The sequence below is a fragment of the Zerene cesonia genome, chromosome 7 (genome assembly GCF_012273895.1).
Source record: "Zerene cesonia ecotype Mississippi chromosome 7, Zerene_cesonia_1.1, whole genome shotgun sequence".
In the NCBI taxonomy this organism is placed as follows: domain Eukaryota; kingdom Metazoa; phylum Arthropoda; class Insecta; order Lepidoptera; family Pieridae; genus Zerene; species Zerene cesonia.
In genome coordinates, this window is record NC_052108.1 from 1664604 (window position 1) to 1674700 (window position 10097).

Below are 10097 nucleotides of genomic sequence, written 5' to 3' on the forward strand. Positions count from 1 at the left end.
CTCGAAGGATTGATTCGCACTCTTTAATTAATCAACCGAACATAGGCGCGGACGCAGCCACGCACACATATACAACATAGTGTTATATTGAAGGACTTGTAAATACATATACTCTAGTTTTATTTACTTTACCCTAAACCCATACAAATTTCTTAAGGATGTCAACAGCTTGTACTTTTTATTCTGTGCCAACAGCTTTAAGGAATAATTCTACTAGTGAGATAATTGTATAATCACTTGGGTATTTGTTCAGTTTGACCTCTATAAAAAATTTTGTAAACATAAGCAGACAAATATTACCTTTTAACATAACTAATAGCTTTGAAGTTATAGTTTGTCATATTTATAGTCTGTCCTTACACTGTCCTAATAGCCTTTAAACAAAAAAGTTAAAAGTCTGCACATTGAACATTAGAGTTAATTGATTGTACCTACAGAAGTTTTATGGATTTTCGGTAAGACGCATATAATATGGTTAGTTATGTTTTAATCCTCTTTTTTCTGCTAATTATATTCAAGTTCAGATTTAATTTTGAGCTACGGTTGTTGGTCTGAAAATACCATCAGGACAGTTCTTTAGCGTCATCAAATGCTTTCTTGAAATAATTTTTTTGTCAGGTTATATATAACCCATATACACATACAGTTCCATGTCAGATCGTCAATTAAAAGCAGTACATCTCACTCGTGATTTTTCTTAAGCATAGTGTACGCTTAATATAAACTCATAATAAAACGACAATAAAAACCTCTGACTATCTGTACAAGACGTGACACTGGCAGAATCCGTCCTCAGCGCAATCGGGTGTTGCCATTTAATAAAAAAAGAAGAAGAAGACATTATTTTTGAAAGAGTAACTACTGAGTTACTTGCCAGCTCCGTAATTACTGCTTTTCGAACCGGTGGCAAATGGAAAAAATTATGTTATGATAATTAAAAAGTGCTTCTAGAAGAAGTGTAATTGAATGTATATTTGAGTTTTAAAATTATATCCAAGTGATTGTATATATTATATACGTTTGTCTATAAAATAGTTAAAGTAAAATAACTTAAAAAATAGAGTCCGTTATAACCTACATGATTACGACAAAACGTTTCAACAGAATATGGGTCAAAGTACATTCGTAAAAACATTATCGGTCAACGTCTGCTCATAAACATTCGAGATCATTCCATCACCTTAATGTACGAATTTTATAGCAAAGTTTTATTGAAAAGTAATATTAGAAAGTTCTCTGATAACGTTCCACATTCTAGTTCGATGCTTCTAGTTGGGTAATGTAATGGAAGTAACATCTAAATCGCTATTTATTTTTAGGTCCTTGTGTTTGTGTTTGAAGCGGATTCTTTCAAAATGAATGAAATCACGATTGCTTGATTTTCTGTATGTTCTCTGTGCCTTGCGTGAAAGTAATGAACGATAACACAAACTTATGCATCCAGTACACTTATATTTATATATTTTATTAGCGAGATACTAGTACATTACTAGTACAGTATTTAAGTTATCGACGCGATGCGTCGCATAGTTGCATAGTTCTTACATAATTATCTTCTTTTTTGCACCGTAATCGGGTTAGCTTTTTTACAGCATCTTTACATTGCTATATATATATAGGAAGTTATTAAGATTCTCAAACTACTAGTAGTGGTCGAACAAAGATCTAAGTTCATCTATATTATACCATAAACAAAACGGACCGAAACTATAAACTTCACACCCCTCTATTAATAATTTATATATGTAATTTTAAAAATTAATATGTTTCGCAAAATGGGGCTTTAAATTTTGGCTTCCAGTTTAAATATTTACATGTTTTAAATTGTATATTTCTGACAATGACTATTATAGATGGACCCTTGTAAAACCCAACTTTCATGTACTTTAATGAGGGATGAAATAGAGTTAATGTTACAACGGTAATAAAGGATCCTAATACTGATGACGAGGTACACTAGTAAAGATTTAATGGGTCGTTCATTGATGGTATACCATTAACGTTTATATGAGAAAACATCCTGTTGACTATGTGGTATTAATTGAATGGGACGATGGATTGATTTAATGTTGTTAAGACTTGTTGCTGTTTCATTGTTTCTTTATGGTAGGTAGTTTTATATGAGGTATGTATTTTAATACCAGTTACGCCGTCGAGTTATTAATTGCAGTGTATTATTACTACTTCCTAAAATTGTTTTTTTGTTTGTTTGAACACTTAATCTCAGGAACTTCTCCGATATGGAAATTCTGCCACCAGTTTTAGGCACTTGTAGTATAGATGTAGTATAAGTATGTACGTTACATATTGCATTGTCACAATTTTTACGTGAATTCGTTGCAATAATTATAAAATGTATCAGTGTACGATTCAGTCTAATTAAAGACATCAACCCGAACGGTTGTGTCGTTTATATTACGAGGTTCTAACATTACACAGGCCATTTATAGAGGAAGACTATAGGCTATATAAAGTCATGTACGCCGCCGAGCACAGATAGTTTTATATATTCCTCTCAAATCTGGACGTTCTAATGGTAATCATAACTAATTTATTTCCACTACTCAACGATGTCATCTGCTATATAACCCTGTAAACGATATTATCCAACTCAGCCGAAACAAGAATTAATATCTAGTATTTTCTTGTGTTTGATTTTACGCTAGTATTATACATTTAGGAATTAAATACTTATAAACGGATTTTAACGAGGAGACGGATGAGTGTTCGAAACGTCGGGTTAATAATATAATGAATAAATCGCGTTTAAAAGTCTTTCATTTCTAAAAGAATGAATATCTCCCGCAAATATGACAAGTACAATATAAGTATAATGTTCTAGAAGAAATTATTGGCATGCAGGCCTGCTGGACCGGTTTCGCGTTGGGAATCTAAATCAGTGCCTAGACTAGAGCGGTCCCACCTAACTTCCTTTTGTATTTGTGACATTGACCTTGTCTCTTATATATTTCTTGATTTATACGCGATGGGTGGACCTTTTTATAGACGATGCCTTTAATGGTAACGCGGTGTTTGCATAAATTTATAGTAATGTTGATGTTGAATTGTAGAAATATAGCATACTAGCTGCGCCCCGCGGATCACTCGCGTATGTCCATATCCCGTAGGAATATTGGGATAAAAATTTGCCTACATGTTATTCATTTGCATTTTCAAATTTCATTGCAATCGGTTCAGTAGTTTTTGCGTGAAAGAGCAATAAACACACACACATCCGTACAAACTTTCGCATTTATAATATTAGTTGGATAGGATAGCATACGGTGGAATAATGGCTCACTATCGCTGTGTTACTCAGATTGTTAACATTTTTTATTTCGTCTCTTTCTATTTTTATATATAACTCTTATTTGCCCAAATGGTCCTTTATCTGAGATTAATTACTCAAAGATATTCAGTTTCTTATCTTTGCCTACATCTTTACTTCTAAACTTACTCGTATAACATAAATCTGAAGAGTTTGTCTGGTTGTTTAAACGTTATAATCTCAGGAACAGCGACCGAATAACAATAAATTTTATTTCTTTTCAAGTTTAGATATTCCGTACGTGATTACTAAATGCTGTAGACTAGATATGTACCAAAGGTGAAGCGCTAGATTTAGATAAAGATAATAGATAGTTGTAATACTGTGTAAATGATAATGCTTTAGATTAATATTTATACTTTCATATATCGTATGTAGCGAGCAATTGTTACTTTTGCATTTTTTTTTAAAGTGGGTAAGCTTACGTACGGATTAAATTAAGAATAATCATTATATTTGAATACTGGCAATCCGCCCCGGCTTCGTTAATGTCTTATTTGTCTTTTCTTGCGCCTTAACAAAACCGAGAAAAAAAAATCATCTGATTTCGTCAAGCCATTCTCGTGATTTACGCTTAGCAACGTATTTGGTGATTCGTTTTTATTAAGATATGTATGGTTTATATTATATTGTATCAATTATTTTTGTTTCTTTACAGATATGTGAGGGAGCGACAAATAAACAGGATATAACTTCATAATGGTACGTTGTTTCCTTATTATAGTCTAATTAATTGATTATCTTTGTATAACGATATTATTTGTTAAGCGCTTTTATTATTGGCTATACTAAATTAAGACCAAACATTTGATAATTATTTAATTGCTAGCTGCGCCCCGCGGTTTCACCCGCGCTAGTCCGTATCCTGTAGGAATATCGGGATAAAAAGTTGCCTAAATGTTATTCCAGTTGTCCAGCTGTCTACGTACCAAATTTCATTGCAATCGGTTCAGTAGTAGGATAATGTAGGTGATGCTCTTTTTATACTATTATATATGTAATTACTATTTGTACTAAGGATACAGTAGGTACTATAATTCAGTCAAGTTCGATGACGTCACATTAAAATAGTTATTCCAACGAGCATTCTGCACGTTAATCCAGCTAATTTATACGGGCAAACATACCTCGAGCGTGTTATATGAATTAACACGTATACCGCAAGGACGAGCACAAAGAAAAATATTATGATTATGTCAATAGGCAAATATATATATATGTTCAGTTCCGCGCTTCCGCTAGCGGAGGTAGATAACACGCGAGCGGGCGAAACGTCGTGTTTCAAACGCGGATTTTGTTCTAGTACCTAGAGAAAAAATAAAAAATTACGGGTGGTTATTGTTTAATACATAAACAATAATTTGTGCTCGATGGGTAGGTAGTGTAGATATGTTCCTCTTCTGTGTTGGTTGAAATGCCGTTTAATCTTATAATCTATTGTTCAATTTAATATTGAATTTATGGTTTCTTAACAGATGACGTATTTGTCCTAGCTTACATAAGGTGTTGTTGATTCTTATTAATTATTTAATTAAATAGCAAATGAGTTTCCTGTTCTGTTACTTACTCTACTTGGTTTTTTTTCATTAAAAAAATTCTTAAATATATGATTTTTCAGTTTCATAATTCTGGATATGTTCAGTTAAGTTTATCCGTTGCAAATTCTTTTCTTAGTGAGGCAAACGTACACTTTCGAAGGACCTCATTGTGTGGTCCGGGCCTAAAGATTTTCTAAGTGTCCATCACGAGAAGGTCGCCTGAATGTCAAATGTACTCGCTGTACAAGTGCGAAGCTCTTGAAGATAGATGGAAAAACACTTCTCGGTCGATGAGGGTAGTTTCTTATATTGCCATTCTTTCCAGGAATCTTGACGCAAAGGGGATTTGGAAGTGGATCTGCTGTGTAAATCTCTACCTTCTTGTCTAATAAGAAGGGGAGTTATTGTTATTTCAGCGATGAAGTTACGCATGAAGCGAAACAAAACTTATCCTAGTCACCACAGTCCTAGTTCCCACAAAAACTCAACGGTGATCATAGAGGATTAACAGCTAGTGTGCTGGAATCAAGGCCCGTCTGTCACGTTTCAAATCCATTCAATCGTGTATAATTTATAATTGAAATGAACAAGCCCAGATATTTATAGTATTCGATGTGGCTGTGTATGCATTCAGCGATGTTTTACTCTTATTGTGTATCGCTTAATAAGCGACTTTTCGAAACACTAAATCCTACTAGTCCCGCTTTCACGTAAACGGGTTTAACCACTGGTCCCTCGAGTACGTGTTTAATCGCTACCGTAAATAGATTGTTTCTAGTGGCAGTTTTGAACTCAAGGTCGGTAGATATGAAATGTGTTCCACTCGAGAATCGCGCAAACGAAGTTTTTTTCGTCACTTTAGTTAAATGAGTGTTTGAGTGTAAATTTTAATGGCTACGTTATTGTGTAATGTGTTGTTGTTGTTTTAAAAATACTGGAAATTAATTAATATTTATCAAATTAAATCGTGTCAGTTTCTAGATTTTATTACTAACTGTTTTTCTTTTCTTTGATCGCTTTATTCTAGAGTTCACCGATTGATCGTGTATATCTGCCCTTATATTAATACTTTGAATGCACATAAAGGGCCAATGAGTCATCCGTCAGGAAGAGAATCCAATGCCTTATTTATATCGTGACCTACTCAGTGGTGTTTGTTTATATTGTCAGTTATCGGCGTGCACTTCACGTAGTGTGCTTTGATCTGTTTATTCGACATATTTTGAGGGATCACTGCTTAAATCATCTATATATATGTATACACAATCATTCAATCTCAAGTTTTCGAGGGTTGTTTAAATAATAATATTTAGAATGTTTGATGGAGAGTCACTTGCGAAAGACATCAGTCCTCTACATTTTTGTTTATATTTTTTGTCGCTGTAGTTGTAAGTTTTGAGGAGAATATTGATATTAAGATTCATATGAATATTATATACTTAATATTTATACTATATGAGTGTTACTGTTAGGTACATTGCAACAGCGACCAACAAAGACACTTATACACTATACACTATACTCATAATATAAAGCTGAAGAGTTTGTTTGTTTGAACGCGCTAATCTCAGGACCGATTATATATGTTTTCTTAATTTATTGTCTTATTGATAGAAACTTTAGGCGTGAAAATACGTTAGTAGTATAGTAAACTTGCTTTCCGCCCGCAGCTTAGTATCCAATGTCCTTTCCCAAGATCAGTTCTGTCTTCATAACAAATTTCATCAAAATCGGTTCATTCAATATGGTTTAGGCGTGAAAGCGTAACAGACGGAGTTACTTTCGCATTTATAATATTCGTAGGGATGTGCATAAAAGAATTTCTATCTAAACCCAGGGTCTTTAAGCGTATCTAAAACAAATCCTTTAATTAAAAATCGAAACGGATTGGTCTAATGGGGCGTTAAACGAAGAACAGTACAAATATTGTGGTCGGTTGTTTAAACAATAAACAATAAATGGCGTGTCAGCTCGCGATTCTAATGATGTCATGTTCTTCAAATTCTGCTTGGTGTTCTTGGTAACGCTCGAATGGTGAATGTTTGTCGTGCACCACACTCGATGTTGTGAATATGTAAGTGGGTAATATTAGATTGGAAATATATTAGGTCGGTATTGTATGTATGAGGGGCGATTTGTTTGCGTGAAGATTGTTGTTATTGTTATGAAATTTGAGTTATCACACGTTGGTCGAATGAAACGATTGTAATTAAAGGTATTTCGCTCAGCGCACATATTAGTATAGTCGGTGAGCGTGTACTTTTGTAATGAGCAGATAGCATAGTACCTGTTCGTTCGGCTTCGCCCGTGGTACATATATACTTGCTGCGCCCCGCGGTTTCACCCGCGTAAGTCCGTATCCCGTAGGAATATCGGGATAAAAAGTTGCCTGTATGTTATTCTAGTTGTCTAGCTGTCTACGTACCAAATATCCTTGCAATCGGTTCAGTAGTTTTTGCGTGAAAGAGCAACAAACACACACACACACACATCCTTACAAAGTTTCGCATTTATAATATTAGTAGGATTAGTAGGATGTCACTCAGCGAAGTTACAATATTCTAATGGTGGAAGAATTACTGAAATCGTGGGTTTGAATAAAAAAAAAAAACCTGCAACTCAACTGAGTGGCACAGGCTATATATATACCACGGGCGGAGCCGGGGCGAGCAACTAGCATTCAATAATAAGGATAACATGACTAATGAGCAGAAATCAAAGACAGTTTCACCAGCACGTAGCGAACAATGAGCGACGCCTTGGGAACGCGCCGTGCTCAATCCGCGTGCGAAATGAGTTTAGCAATGGTTATGCTTCGTAAATAGCCATTTTTTGCTCGGTTTCATTTAGCAGTGAGTATAATGCACCATTCGTTTGTTGGTATGTGTGCGGGTATGTATTTGGGTTGAAGAAATATGAGATGGTTGGTGATGGAACGAAGATTATATATGTACGTACTGTAATATGGTTATTAATAAGTGTTTTCTTGTGTTTGATTTTATGTGTACCTAGTAGTTGGTATAATTTATTTAGAAAATACGAACTTTTGAACCGATTTAATTGCGTTTTATTTTATATACTATTATACTATTCAGTCCGACTTCGAAAGCGATCCCGTGACCGCGCTCGCTGTAAAGTGTTCGAAACGTTGGGATACATAGTAAAATTAACTAGCGGTCCGCCCCGGCTTCCCCGTGGAATGCTATTCTCTTCATAAGAATAATTTTTATCCATCCAAAAAAGTATTAACCGAATTGGTCGAGCCGTACACTTATGGCGATTTATTTTTATTTATATTAATAGATGTATCCCGAACACGGTCCGTTAAAAACTCTTGAGCAATACTGATATACCTTCACGATAAGCGTGATCTCTGTTCGTATCAAATGTGTGACGCAGAAGTCTGTAAGGATGGAAGAAAATGGACTTTGGTCTCATAATCTATGGAGGTAATGCTGATATTTTATTTTATTATTATTTACGTTCGCCGATGGTTCTGCTCGATGAGAGAGGAGATATTGTACCCTGTATTCCAGGCTTTGATGTGTCCGACTATTTAATTTTATTCTTAACTAGCCTTCCGGCCGCGGCGTTGTCAGAGGAATCTTCCCGGCAGAATAACATGTTTCATCGCTTTTATAGGTAGCCCATGTCGCTCTTTAACCTCCAAACTGTCCGCAAACACTCATATCATAAAATCACTTCGTTGCGATGTGAGCGAAAGACAAACAAACAAAACACACTTTCGCATTTATAACGTAGGTGGGGATTCGTTTAGCCGCTTGGCGTTGTTGTTTTGTAAACGTCGATTGAAACATTTATAAATAGCTGTTAGATTTGTTTCTATGGAGAAGTTACCAGGAATGTGGTGTAATATTAGAAATTACTAATTAGAAAGACGTACATGATAAAGAATATTGTTTCTTATCGCCTCATATCACACGTGTATTTTGAAGATAACTGATAAGTCAGATCGTATTAACTCCAACGACCAGATACAGCACGTCGTAAAGTGGGATGGAATGAAGTGACTTGCGTGTGTGCATTATCATTATTCAATTACGAGCGTAACATTGTGTGGGTGTCTGCATGAATTTTGCTCGTTAAGTATCATCAGCTCAATCGTATATAAGAATGATATTGGGTACCTGAGCTAGGTGCCATTAGAGTAATAGTTCTGTAAATCCTACTAATCCTACTTCCTACTAATATTATAAATGCGAAAGTTTGTAAGGATGTGTGTGTGTTTGTTGCTCTTTCACGCAAAAACTGCAGAACCGATTGCAATGAAATTTGGTACGTAGATAGCTGGATAACTGGAATAACATATAGGCAACTTTTTATCCTGATATTCCTACGGGATACGGATTACGGACTTACGCGGGTGAAATCGCGGGGCGCAGCTAGTTTAATATTATGTTGATTCGTTATCGAAAACGTAGATAGTTACCAGGAGGCAGTGTGTGTACTATATACGATAGGTTAAAGAAGACAAAAAATAACACCTACAAGAAAAAAAATTATGTTTAGTATAAATTTAGAAGTAGCATTTACATCGTTCATTTTTATCAAAAAGTATTGAATTATATCGAAAGTCTTGTCAAAACAATTACACAATAATAATAAAAAGATCAAATTTATAGTTCGCTTGCACATGGAAATTAGCATTTATATTATTTATTTCATTGTGTTGTATCGAGATCGTTACTGGTCGTCCTTCTGATAACATTAAGCAACACAGTTGAACCAAGCATCTGCTTGGGCTCAATAGATATCCAAGTCTTTTGATCGTAGATTTTTTTGCAGTGAATATTCTTTAGTGTGTCTGTATTTTACGTGGAGTACTTTTTGGTATGCAACATAAGGTTCACATCAAGCTAATGTAATGAAATTTTATACTAAAATTCTCAGTTTTATATTAGTTTTCGTTACGATCGGCAGTTCCTATGACTGTTTACCTTTCTTCTTGTATAAATCAACATATACATTTCTATTAAATGTGTGTTGAATGTTCAATGAAGAAAGATACCGGTTCAAAACTAGGTTCATATCCGAAGCCTAATATCGGGTGTTAGGCTTCGGAACCCGGTTGCGACCTGGTTTTGAAGGCAGAATTTTCAGTTTATACTGTTAAGTTTATACTGGAAAATCCTATCCTACTAATATTATACCTAGTCTTGCCATAAATATTGTAATAAAGAAAAAAGAAAATTGTTAACTGCAAATAACAT

General features: G+C 34.6%; 1 protein-coding gene across 1 annotated transcript in view; it reads left to right on the forward strand.

Annotated features, from left to right (window-relative positions):
• LOC119840715 overlaps positions 1-10097 on the forward strand; it is a 113855-nt gene that overhangs the window by 21690 nt on the left and 82068 nt on the right. Inside the window, exon 2 of the mRNA XM_038367429.1 lies at positions 3987-4030. The gene's annotated coding sequence lies outside the window, so the exon portion shown is untranslated. The remainder of the gene's footprint in view (positions 1-3986; positions 4031-10097) is intronic.